We start from the raw sequence: 12,961 nt of genomic DNA, 5'->3' as shown, positions 1-12,961 counted from the left end.
TTTAACTATTAATAGCCTACTGAGAAAGCAAGAGAAAATACAGTGGTATTAAGAAAACCAGTGTTATTTTAAAAGTCATAATAGAAAATACATTTACTATTCACTAAGAGGAAGTGGATTATCATAAAGGTCTTCAACCTCACCTTCAACATTGAGTAGACTGAAAAGGAGGAGGAAGAGCAGGGGTTGGTCTTGAGGGGTTGGCCTTGCTGTCTTAGGAGTGGTAGCGGGTGAAGAAAATCTGTGTGCAGGTAGACCCACGCAGTTCAAATTTGTGTTGTTCAAGGGTCAGCTATACAGTTCACTGTGTTTTAATCCCACAAGATCAGGGATAATTTACCTGGGATAAAGTATGGTCTGTGGGCTGCCTGCAACATTACCCACCATGATGCCTCTTCAAACTGCAAAGTCCTGGAGTCATACCCAGACCTTCTAAAACACATCTCTAGGAGTGGAACTCAATGACCTAATGTTTGTAGCAAGATCTCTGGGTAAGTCTGGAGTACCTTAAAGTTTGAGACACTTTTAGCTAAGAGAGCTTGCAGCACCTTCATGTTTACATGGAAATTATCATCTTTTTTAGTGTGATTAACATACCAAATATTTTCTAGTTGATGAAAAACAATCTTTAATTTCTCAGAAACATTCCCAAATTATTCAACTGATGGCATCTTCCTTTTCCTGAGCATTATTTTGAAGTTCAGTTAGCAATTTTAAGTTTATCAAGCTACATTCATTGACTTTCTGAAGCATTTAATATTTTTGGAGGAGTAGTTTTCAACGGTGATTGGGTGGTATTTTTTTAAAAGAGGGAAGTCAGGTTGACCTTGTGCCACTTGATGATATATCTCCTAGTGATTCTGATGACTGTACTGCCTCTGTCCTGGCTGAGAACATTGTTTTCAGCAGCCCTTACATCCTATAGCAGAAAACTGGATTTGGGTTCTTGGCACATTTCCTCAACTCACACAGTTATATAAGTTGGTAGAGGAGGATCTACTTCAGCACAGTCCAAATATCTGTTTGATGTGGCTTATCATGGCACTTCCTATTGGAAATAATGCAACTACTACAGAGCACAGGGCAACCAGGGTGAGTCTATAGAACAGTGGCAAGGCCTGCATGAATGAATTGAATAAACTGTAGTGTGGAAAGGCAGTCAACCGTAGGAGAATCCAGATAGAGGATATGTGAAAACTTTATGCAGCATTCAGAAAACTAAAGAGAAGTAAGAAAATAAAATAGGGTTTGTTTTCCCAGCTTCAATTTTACAAGCTGCATTAAGATCAATTCAAATAAGTTGGTTAAATGGAAGGAACTAAACATCTACCATGTCTGTAAAATCTCCTACCCATCTCTTAAGCATTTTACTTAATTGTCTCTAATCATTCTAATATCTTTACTCACCACATCCGGCCCATACAGAGATGATCATTTATTACTTCAACCCATCACTGTGACTTGTAAATGCCTCCAGTATAGCATCTGCTGTGTTATTCTACAACCATATCTTTGTTTGTTTAATGCCCTGGAAAACGATGACCTACTTAAGACAGAGGCTAGGTCTCCTTTAGCTTTATACCCCTAGTACTTAGCACAGGGCCTGGCACATGATAGGAGACAAATGTATATGTGTTTAATAACTGAAGTTATGGTAAGGGGTTGAATACGTTTTTCCTGTCTTTAAGGAGGACCATTTTAGTAAGGAGGTAAAGGCGAGCATACAAATTACTATGTTGTAAGGTAGAGTAAGGTTGGAGTCATCAGAGATTTCATCTAATTAAGGGGATTTCAAAAGGCTTGGCAGAAAAGATGGTGCTCAAGATAGGACTTAAGGAATTAATAGGTTTTCAACAAATGGAGTGTGTTTGGAGGAAAGTAGCTATTTCAGATAAATGAAACAGCACGAACAAAGATAGAGGCAAAATCTCAGGGAATATTGAGTGAACAAAGCGAAGGCCATCCTGAATAGAATTCACTGTAACAATGGCAATTAGATTTTATCTCATAGGTCATATATTACAACTGGTGGAAGCTGCCTGTATTGAAGATCATTTCTGGGCCCAGTCTGAGTTCAGCATGCAAGAATGTCATAATCAATTAAAAAAATTGTGGCAATGGATACAGGAGAATACTATCTCTGATTTAAGGCTCTTAGAACTCACCATTTTTATATAAATGGAAGAATTCTAATGTTTTTCCAAACATTTATTTTGGCAGATACTACATTGACTATGTGCCAAACTCCAAACTAGGTGCTGAACAAATATAACAGTAGCAAAGGTAATGATGGCACCTAAGAAGATTAAGCTTCCAATAGGAAATAGTCATTAAATATTTTCACAAATAATTATATAATTACAATTGTGATTATCATCATGAAGATCAATTATCAGGTGCTATGTCTTTACAAAGGAAACTGTCCTGATAAATGGGGTCGAGAAAACTGCCCTGGCTAAGTGATCTGTAAGCTGCCACTGGAACGATCCCTCTCCCTAGGTGGGATATAGGGAAATCAGTGCTCCTTGATATCTGTTGGATGTTTCAAGTTTTGAGAGTCTCACATTTCTCCTTTTAATACAGCATTCTCACAATTAGTTAAAACATCTTAGAGAAGTGGAAAAAAGAAGAGCATATTTTCTTAAATTAGTAGTTCTCATAGTGTGGGCCCTGGACCAGCAACATCATCCTCCCCTGGAAAATTGTTAGGAATGCATGTTCTTGGATCCTACATCACACCTACTGAATCAGAAGTTCTAGAGTTGGAACCTAGCAAAGATGTGTTTTAGCAGGCCCTCCTGGTGATTCTAATGCACAGTAAGGTTTGATAACCACTGCCCTGAACTAAAATGCACACTTTCAAACAGAAGGAGGTTTTCAGGAAAAGGGAGAAGTTTCTTTTAAAGAGTTTCTTTCTCAGTAACAACAACAACAAAAAAAAACATAGACATAAATTAAATTCCTCACTGAACGCTTAGAAGGTACAAAGAGTTTGGTGTCAAGACATTTCGATATTTAGATATTCTAAAAAGAGACATAAAAATTTGGTGGTGTCTGGTGGTCCATTTACTTCTTGTAGGATCCTAGAAAATACAATTGGTGTTTATGAAAAATTGGCTCATCGTGACTGCTGTCTGTAAGATAAAACAGGCTTTTTCCTCCCCAAGCTGTAGTATGTTTGTATATGCTCGCTTTCACAAGAGTCTCAATGAAGATTAAAGAACAAACATATTTGAAGAACTTCTGTCACAGTGGAATAGAATGAATCACCACAGTGCCCTGGACTGAGCTTCCAAAATGCTTTGGTCAAATGGCAAACTAAGACAAAAAAAATTACAAATATCTTACAATTTACAATTATAAATAGAGGAGACAGTGAAAACTGAAAATATCTTTTCAGCTTGGAAAGCTGTACTTTAGGAGATCTACTGTATCTTAGGAATATAGAAAGAGAGATTTCTGTTTTTACTACAGTACATTGGTCCAACCGAAGGTGCAGTTTGTGAGTAGAAAACTCTGGTGTCCAGAAAATCTGTGAGAGTTGCAACTATTAAAGACATCATGTTACTGTTACTCTTGGATTATCAATGTCATCTAAACCCTTGCTACTCAACACAGCATCAGCATCACCAGGAAGCTTGTTAAAAATGTAGAATCTCAAACCCCACCTCACATCCACTAAATCACAATCTGTGGATTACCATGATCTGCCAGTGTATTAGTTCACTCTCAGGCTGCTAATAAAGACATACCTAAGACTGGATAATTTATAAAAGACAGAAGTTTAATGGACTCCCAGTTACACATGGCTGGGGAGGCCTCACGATCATGGTGGAAGACGAAGAAAGAGCAGGGGACATCTTACCTGACGGCAGGCAGGAGAGAGTGTGTGTAGGGAAACTCCTCTTTATAAAACCATCGGATCTCATGAGATTTATTCACTGTCACAAGAACAGCACAGGAAAGACCTGCCCCCATGATTCAGTTACTTCCCACCTGGTCCCTCCTCCAACAGGTGGGAATTATGGAGGCTACAATTCAAGATGAGATTTGGGTGGAGACACAGCCAAACTATATCAGCCAGTTATGCAGATGCCCATTAAAGTTTGAGAAGTACTGATGAATTTACATCATCCAAGTTTGAGAAGTACTGACAGACTTACGTCATTCTTGAGTTGACGCCAGATTTCCATCACATATAGGAAAATTTTACTGTTGGTAATTTTCCTGTATGGAATTCTGGTGTCAACTCAAAAATCTGTTACTGCATGCTAATCTAAAACTGGTTAATTGCAAATACTGGCAATAGAAGATATCCTGAGTTTCAACATAAAATAATGAGGAAAATTTTAAAAGTCAAATCGATATGTAAATAAAGGTATTTGAAAATTGTTTATTGAGGAAGAGTAAGTGAAAACCAATTGGTCTATAATGTTGCAATAGCTCAGTGATAAGGTCTATTTTATATGACCCTTCCCAAGAGATTCCATTAGAGCAGAAGTCAAAACAAATCCCTTTTGCTAAAAGGAAAAGCCTTAGTGGAAGATAAAAGGTAATTAATTATACCTGAAATCTGCACAATGAACTGAGAGCAATATACCATTGAAAACCAAAGGATTATTGCTGTCTATTAACGGTAAGAATGTCTACTGTACTAGAAAAAAAACCTTAATTTTTATAGTTTCTGAGTATGTTAATTCCCCAAACAGATACTTGGGTGACATTTATGGTAACTCTGGAAAATTTTCCCTCTCTTTAAACACTGGAATTTGCATTTTCTAATGTCGCATACATGGTAAAACATTGTCATGGAGGGAGTAAGTTATTCAGAAGTAGATTCACCCTACAATAATATCAACACTTGCATTTCCAAGCTCATTGATTTTTTTTTTTTTTACCTTAATGAGTACTGGAATTAGTAGAGTACAAAAAGCCCTATATCGGTTGACAATCTTCTCACAACTCAATTTAATTTAATTTGAAAATAGCTGTTTTACTGTCTCTCAAACTAAATTTAAGAAATCAAACAGAGCATTAACATGTTAATTAATAAGAGGTTCAGTGGGAAGGTAGGAAATGATTAGTTGCATTACGATTCCTTCAGAATTTCTCTAGGAAACTCATTAAAGGGCTCTTCAGAAGTGCTTTCCTGAAAAGATGACAAACACATGGCATATGTTCTCCAGGAATCTCGAGGTGCATGTAAAGCCTGTGTCTGGCTTCTCTCCACAGTGTGGAGACTCACAGCTGTGTTCAAAAGGGGACACTCACCACAGTGGCATTTAATGAGTGACGCACAGCATGTCCTAGGTCAGACGTATGCACCAATTTGGAAGGCAAGAGGTCAAACTCAATGTTTCCAATGCAAAGGCAGTGGTTTTCTTTGAGCTGGCCAAGGAAGACATATTCTATGTTTTTCTTCTAGGAATCAGAGATGAGATGAAGAATTCCCCAAGTAACCTACATTTTATAGCTCTTTACATTTAATTTTTTCATAAATATTAACTCATTTGATCTTAGCCACTCTAATAATTAGATTTGGTGGACATAATTCCCAGAGGAAGCAAAGTATTGTTAAACTCACTTTAGGTGCCCTGTTGCAGGTGGTCAATAAGCTTCAGCTTCTGTCTCTGCCTCATTACCTTTTTTCCACATTGAAGCAGACAGGTTTCCAAAAAGTATTTTAGATGCTTAAATGAATATGTACAATTTCAGATAAAATATGATTTAGGTATCAGGATAAAAAGGTAGAGGTTATGAAACTAGTACTGATCATACAAAGCCTTATATTCTTGCTAGAGGAAAACCCCAGGGTTGGATCTCACCCTGTGCCAGCCAGTGGAAGAAGAAAACCAAATGTCCTTTTAGCAGTGGTTCTCCAAAGTGTGGTTCCTAACCCATAGTATCAGCATCACTTTGGAACTTGTCAGAAATGCACATGTTGGGGCTCCACTCCAGACCTACTGAGTTAGAAACTCTGGATGTGGGGACTCATCCTCTCTGATTTAACAAGTCTTGCAGGTTATCTGATACACGCTCAAATGTGAGAACTACTGTATTATGGAATTAGCCATAAGAGAAAAGTTGAATAGTTGCTAATGAGAGGATTATTTACATGAGATGGGGTCTTTTCTATTTTGTTCTCCTTTGAGTTTCTACCACAGAAACCATCATATAGCACACATGATATAATTTCTTGAATCAATACACCATTCCTCAAAATATGTTCCAAAAGTTATTTTAGAGTATGTACTGTTTAATGTAGCAAACAATTATAAATAATAAACAGAGCAGCACAGTTCACAGGATTTTTATAATAATGATAAATGGAGTCATGACTTAAACTAATTGCATGAATAGCCAGTACTACATAAGCTAGAATGGCTGTTCTTAAACTCAGCTATTCAGACCTGGCCTGATCATCAGAATTACCTGGAGTGGTCCAATAATTCTGATACCTTCAGTAGGTCTAAAGCAGGACCCAGAATATGCAATTTTAAAATGATTCTCTCTAAATCCTTATATAGGCATATATGTATATAAACACATACACTCCCATATACCTATATAACTGTTTTCAAGAATTGTGTTACTGTTTCAATTAAACATATAATTAAATATACACACACATTTTATTGGAAAATTGGCGCTTGCTCATTCGAAAACAAGCACAGAAATTTATAAAAGTGAAACTCCCTCTGTCCCATCTCACTCTGAGGAAGAACCACAATTTATAGTCTGGTAGCTTTTCTGAGCACAAATTTTATATGCGTTAACTCAAATTATGTTTTTTTGTTTTTTTTTTTTTTAACAGAAAAAGGATAAGAATTATTCTACTGTCTTTCAACTTGCAGTTTTCATTTAATGTATTTTGGACAACATTGCATGCTGATAGATAGAGGGCTAATTTATTTGTTTTAATGACTACACAATATTCTAAAATATAAATATATTTAGTCATTTCTCTGTGGACAGTGAAAACTACAAATAATGTTACAATAAATATCATTTAGAATCTTTTACTGGAGAAATCTTAGAAATGGAATTCAGAAGTGAAGGAAAGAAGTATGCAAATTTAATTTAAAAATAAAATGAATTGAATGTAAATGATTTTAAGTGAAGGTATATTAATGAGAACAACTCAGAAAATAAATGACCTAAGAACCACAATGTTTGTGCAACTGGCCCAGGAGGGTAAAGGGGAGGTAAGTTTTCTGCAGGTTGATCATGAATGATTTCCTCCCATGTCCCTCATACCCATGCTGTGAGAAGCTGTGTTCCAGAATCTACCTGCATAACCTTATTTAACATCCAAAATCCCCATTCAACATAAATGTAAAGGTAGGATGTTTTCATTTATTTTGAGATAACTAAAATTTTTACACAATAAGTTTTATAATGTCTTAAGTTGACTCTTCTATTTTCTATTTGTGTATAATAAGACAGCAAAAAACAATGAAAGAGAAAAGCAGAAATAGAGTCTGGCAGTCCTTGAGAAGCAAGAAACTAGATTACTCTAGTTATTTCACCCAACATTTTTCATAATTTGATTTATAAAATTTCTTCTTACATCTTAATACTACTATGTGTTTTGTGATTTCTTCTGTAAATTTAATGAATAAACATTAGTTTAATGTTCATAACTTTCTGTCACTTTATAGATTTAAACTTACTGTAATAATTCCTTTTTTTTCTTTTTTATTATTATATTTAAGTTCTAGGGTACATGTGCATAACGTGCAGGTTTGTTACATATGTATACTTGTGCCATCGTGGTTGTTTTATGCACCCATCAACTCGTCAGGCACCCATCAACTCTCATTTACATTCAGGGTATAACTCCCAATGCAATCCCTCCCCCCACCCCCCTTCCCCATGATAGGCCCAGTGTGTGATGTTCCCTTCCCGAGTCCAAGTGACCTCATTGTTCAGTTCCCACCTATGAGTGAGAACATGCGGTGTTTGGTTTTCTGTTCTTGTGATAGGTTTGCCTGAGTAATGGATGGTTTCCGCTGCATCCATGTCCCTACAAAGGACACAAACTCATCCTTTTTTATGCTGCATAGTATTCCATGTGTATATGGCCACATTTTCTTAATCCAGTCTGCTCACTGATGACATTTGGGTTGATTCCAAGTCTTGCTATTCGTGAATAGTGCCACAATAAACATACTGTGATGCATGTGTCTTTTATAGTAGCATGATTTTATAATCCTTTGGGTATATACCCAGTAATGGGATGGGCTGGTCATATGGTACTTTGTAGCTTCTAGATTCCTTGAGGAATCGCCATACTGTTTTCTATAATGGTTTGACTAGTTTCAATCCCACCAACAGTGTAAAAGTGTTCCTATTTCTCCACATCCTCTTCAGCACCTGTTTGTTTCCTGACATTTTAATGATTGCCATTCTAACTGGTGTGAGTGGTATCTCATTGTGGTTTTGATTTAGCATTTCTCTGATGCGACGTGATGCTGAGCATTTTTTCATGTGTCTGTTGACTGGTATGAATGTCTTCTTTTGAGAAATGTCTGTTCATATCCTTTCCCCCACTTTTTGATGGGGTTGTTTGTTTTTTTCTTGTATATTTGTTTGAGTTCTTTGTAGATTCTGGATAATTAGCCCTTTGGTCGATGAGTAGATTGCAAAGATTTCTTCCCATTCTGTAGTTGCCCTGTTCACTCTGATGGTAGTTTCTTTTGCTGTTGCATGAAAGCTCTTTAGTTTAATGAGATCCCATTTGTCAATTTTGGCTTTCTGGTTGCCGTTGCTTTTGGTGTTTTAGACATGAAGTCCTTGGCCATGCCTATGTCCTGAATGGTACTACCTAGGTTTTCTTCTAGGGTTTTTATGGTATTAGGTCTAACATTTAAGTCTCTAATCTTGAATTAATTTTCATATAAGGAGTAAGGAAAGGATCCAGTTTCAGCTTTCATACTTATGGCTAAGCCAATTTTTCCAGCACCATTTATTTAAATAGGGAATCCTTTCCCCATTTCTTGTTTCTCTCAGGTTTGTTCAAAGATCAGATGGCTGTAGGATGTGTGGTATTATTTCTGAGGACTTCTGTTCTGTTCATTGTCTATAACTCTGTTTTGGTACCAGTACAATGCTGTTTTGGTTACTGTAGCCTTGTAGTATAGTTTGAAGTCAGGTAGTAGCGTGATGCCTCCAGCTTTGTTCTTGTGACTTAGGATTGTCTTGGCAATGCGGGCTCTTTTTTGGTTCCATATGAACTTTAAAGCAGTTTTTTTCCAATTCTGTGACGAAACTCATTGGTAGCTTGATGGGGGATGGCATTGAATCTATAAATGACCTTGGGCACTATGGCCATTTCACGATATTGATTCTTCCTAATCCATGAGGGCATGGATATATTCTTCCATTTGTTTGTGTCCTCTTTTATTTCACTGAGCAGTGGTTTGTAGTTAATAATTCATTTTTAATAAAACAGAATCTTCAATGTCTTTGTGTAGGGTAGTTTAGACAGTCAATTTAGAATTAATTTTAGTGTACCTTTTTGTGTTCTTCTTTAAAAGTCAGTAATTGATATGTTCTTTTATTCTCTTAAACATGCTTTAGATATTTTTTTCAATTTGATTATCTCTATCAGACACATATACAGTTACAAAGACTGGCAGAATTTGATCATAAATATTTATGCCTCACTTTTACAACTATAGATAATACTAATAATAAGACATGGCTTTTCTTAAAGTTTTGAGACTGAGCTAGAAAAATGTCTACAAGATAGAGATAAAGTAAACTGATTACACACATCTATGGTATTATGAGATTATGTAAATAAATTCCTTTAATTTTTAAGCACTTACATAGTACTTATTCTGTGTCATGCTCTTTCAAAAGAGATTATTAGTCAATGTATTCCTCCTAGCAATGCCATAAAATAGATGCTATTATTAATCCCACTTTATTAATGTGAAAACAAAGAAAAGATGTTAAGAACATTGTTGTTGAGCAAATAACAAATCTTGATATTTTAAAAGTATGCTAGAAAAAAAATTCTCAGCAGATTACCTAAATGGTTAAAGGGATAAGAAATAGGGAGGAAGGAAGAAACCCCAAAGAAATTAGGGCAATTTTGCCCAGGAAAAAATGTGATAATCTATATAAAAAGGCATAGCACAGAATAATAAGATCCAATGAATGGTTTAATGAACCACAATCACAGCATAATCCCATAGTTTGAGGGATGATGTATAAAGATGACTTGGTTAGAATCAACAATGTTTAAAAAAAAAAAGGTTTCTTTTAGCTCCATGTTTTATGAATGGTTTACATGTAATAAACTCGATTAGCCCTTGTTGCAAAACACATTCTTTTTCCACCTTCTTTGGGGATGCCATGACATCAACTGCAAAACATAAAATGCAAATTTAGGATATAAACAAAATACTCCTTTTTGACAAATTTAATTTCTCAGGTTTATATAAGTAGGAAAACCAGAAAGAGCTGACTTCTCTGCCATTATCTTCCATCCACATGTTAAAAAGCTTTGTCCATTTTGCTAAGGAAGTTTCAGCCATCTATCCTCTGAAAGTATGAAATTACTGAGTTCAAAGTGGAGAACAGTGTTCAAAGCAAACATCATGGTATTAACCATTTTCTACCTAATAAGCTGGAACATAGTTCAAGTTTGAGGTTTACCTAGTTTGGAAGGTGTTTATCAATATCTTGAAGTTTTAAAATAAAATATTTCCCCACAAACTGATAAGCTTTCCATTTATAAACAGCCCGGTAAGATAGGCTGCTCTTCAGTGTTTATCCAAACTGGCAATTTTGGTGTAAAACTTTCACTTGCCACGAATGACTGGATTAAGGACAGGTTTAAAACCTGCTTTCTCCAGAAACTGTAATTGGCTCAAATGGAACAATTTGATGCTATCTTATCAAGAGGGAAACATCAGAAATTAGGCCTAAGCAGAAAAGACAAGTGAGTATGTGGGTAAATAGAAGGCTTCTGAAAACCTTGCCTTGTATAACCTGTATTGGTAAATAGTATGCCACACTCCAAAAAAGGAGGACATGGGTTTCATTATTTTACACAGATGCAAAATTATGAACACCAATCAAGGAAAACTTTCAAGTATTAGACAGTAAATTAGTGTCTTTCATGTTTTGACCAAGCAGCACAACATGATGCAGCTGATCACTCTCCTCCTTGAAACTCCTCCTTCACCTACCTTCCAAGGCATCACATGCTCCCAGACCTCACTGGCACTACCTTCTTCATCTCCTGGGCTGATCACTCCTGATTCCCCCAAATTCTGCAAGTTGGAGTTCCCCAGCCTTCAGTCTTCTTATCTTTCCTCTTATAAACTATGCTGGTTTCTTTAACTTAGAACCAGTCACGCTAATATTAAAAGTATTCTAGTTTCTGCCTTTTGTTTTACCATGATTTCAGAAATGTCTATGAAACTTAGTCAACTTGCCTTATGTATTAGGAGACATGAAACCTTTAGTAGATAACACTTTAGACAATCAAAGAATTATAATTTCAAATAATTTATTATCCAGATTATCATATATCACACTCTGTGCTAGACACATAACATACATTATTTTATTTAACATCAGAGCAATCTTTTAGGTAGTGAATGTTGTCCCCATTTAACTGATGAGCAGTCATTCCAAGGTCACGTACCCAGGCATACAACAGTAGATGACATTTGAGTGCTTACTCTGTGCTCTCTGCCACCTTAGCTTCCTAACTTTCCCAGTCATCCTATTAGGTAGCTGGTATTATTTTACAAGTGAGAAAACTGATTTAGAAGGATGGCAACACTAATAGGTAGACTATTTACAGTTTAATTTTTTAAACTCTAAAGTTACTGTCTCTTTATGTCAGCATAGTATCTTCTGGAGAGGGAAAGAAGAAACAATGTCTAGACAAGGTGCTAGAAAGACCCCGGGAAGACACAGGTGAGCTAAGAAAACAGTAGAAACTGGGTAATTAAAAGTCAACATAATAGCTGGAAACTTGGCCAAGGAGATATAAAAAGAAAGAAAAACCAAAAGAGAGACTGTGTAGATGAACTTTGTCTGTTTACAATTTTTGTCTAAGGCCACATCTGCAGGCTGCTCCCACCGCATGTTATCTAAGTTGTTAATGTACCAATACTAATAGCTACTGAAATTCTTTCATAAAAATGAAAATCATTTCCCTTTTGATTTGCTAGTTTTCCTCTTGGTAAATAAAGATTTGTTTTTTAGTAATAACTGACCTGCCCTAAGGGTTCAACACTTTCCTCTGATCGCAAATCTTGTGCTAGGTCTTTAAGTTACGATTCATGAAACTAAACAATAAACAAAAAAAGATTCTCTTACTGTGGTTTCTGCTTTTCTCTTTTAAAGATATATTTTAAGATCTAATAATGGTAATATGATGAGCTTAGCTAACTGTATACGATTGATTCTAAAAATTGTACATTGAAATTATCTTTTAGACATCTAAGAAAGCTCATGTTCTAATTTCTTCATTTAGTCATTTTATTAGTCCACTCTCATGCTGCTATAAAGAACTACCCTAGACTGGGTAATTTATAAAGGAAGAGGTTTCATTGACTCACAGCTCTGTATGGCTGAGGAGGCCTCAGGAAACTTACAATCATAGTGCAAGGGGAAGCAGGCACATCTTACATGGCAGTGTAGGGGGCTGAGAGAGAGAGAGAGAGATTGAGAGAGAAGCGAAGGGGAAACAGCCCCTTATGAAACCATTAGATCTCAGGAGAATGCACTCACTCTCAGGAGAATAGCATGGGGGAAACTGCTGCCAAGATTCAATCACCTGCTTTCCTCAACACACAGGCATTACAGGTCCTTCACTCGACACATGAGGATTACAGTTTGAGATGAGATTTGTGTGGGGACACAGAGCCAAAGCATATCAGTCGTTAAATGTTTATCAGACACCTATATGACAGACTCTGAACTAGACACA

The 12,961-nt window shown here is 36.2% G+C and overlaps 1 long non-coding RNA gene across 1 annotated transcript in view; it reads left to right on the top strand.

Moving 5' to 3' along the window:
* Positions 1 to 12,961, top strand: part of LOC108540032 (uncharacterized) — a 71,510-nt gene that overhangs the window by 6,972 nt on the left and 51,577 nt on the right. Inside the window, exon 2 of the long non-coding RNA XR_001888560.1 lies at positions 11,875 to 11,943. This is a non-coding gene — a long non-coding RNA (uncharacterized LOC108540032). The remainder of the gene's footprint in view (positions 1 to 11,874; positions 11,944 to 12,961) is intronic.

This window comes from Rhinopithecus bieti, unplaced genomic scaffold (genome assembly GCF_001698545.2).
Source record: "Rhinopithecus bieti isolate Rb0 unplaced genomic scaffold, ASM169854v2 scaffold_15850, whole genome shotgun sequence".
Lineage (NCBI taxonomy): Eukaryota > Metazoa > Chordata > Mammalia > Primates > Cercopithecidae > Rhinopithecus > Rhinopithecus bieti.
The sequence above is the reverse complement of the archived record's forward strand: the minus strand, read 5'-3'. Positions and strand labels throughout refer to the sequence as shown.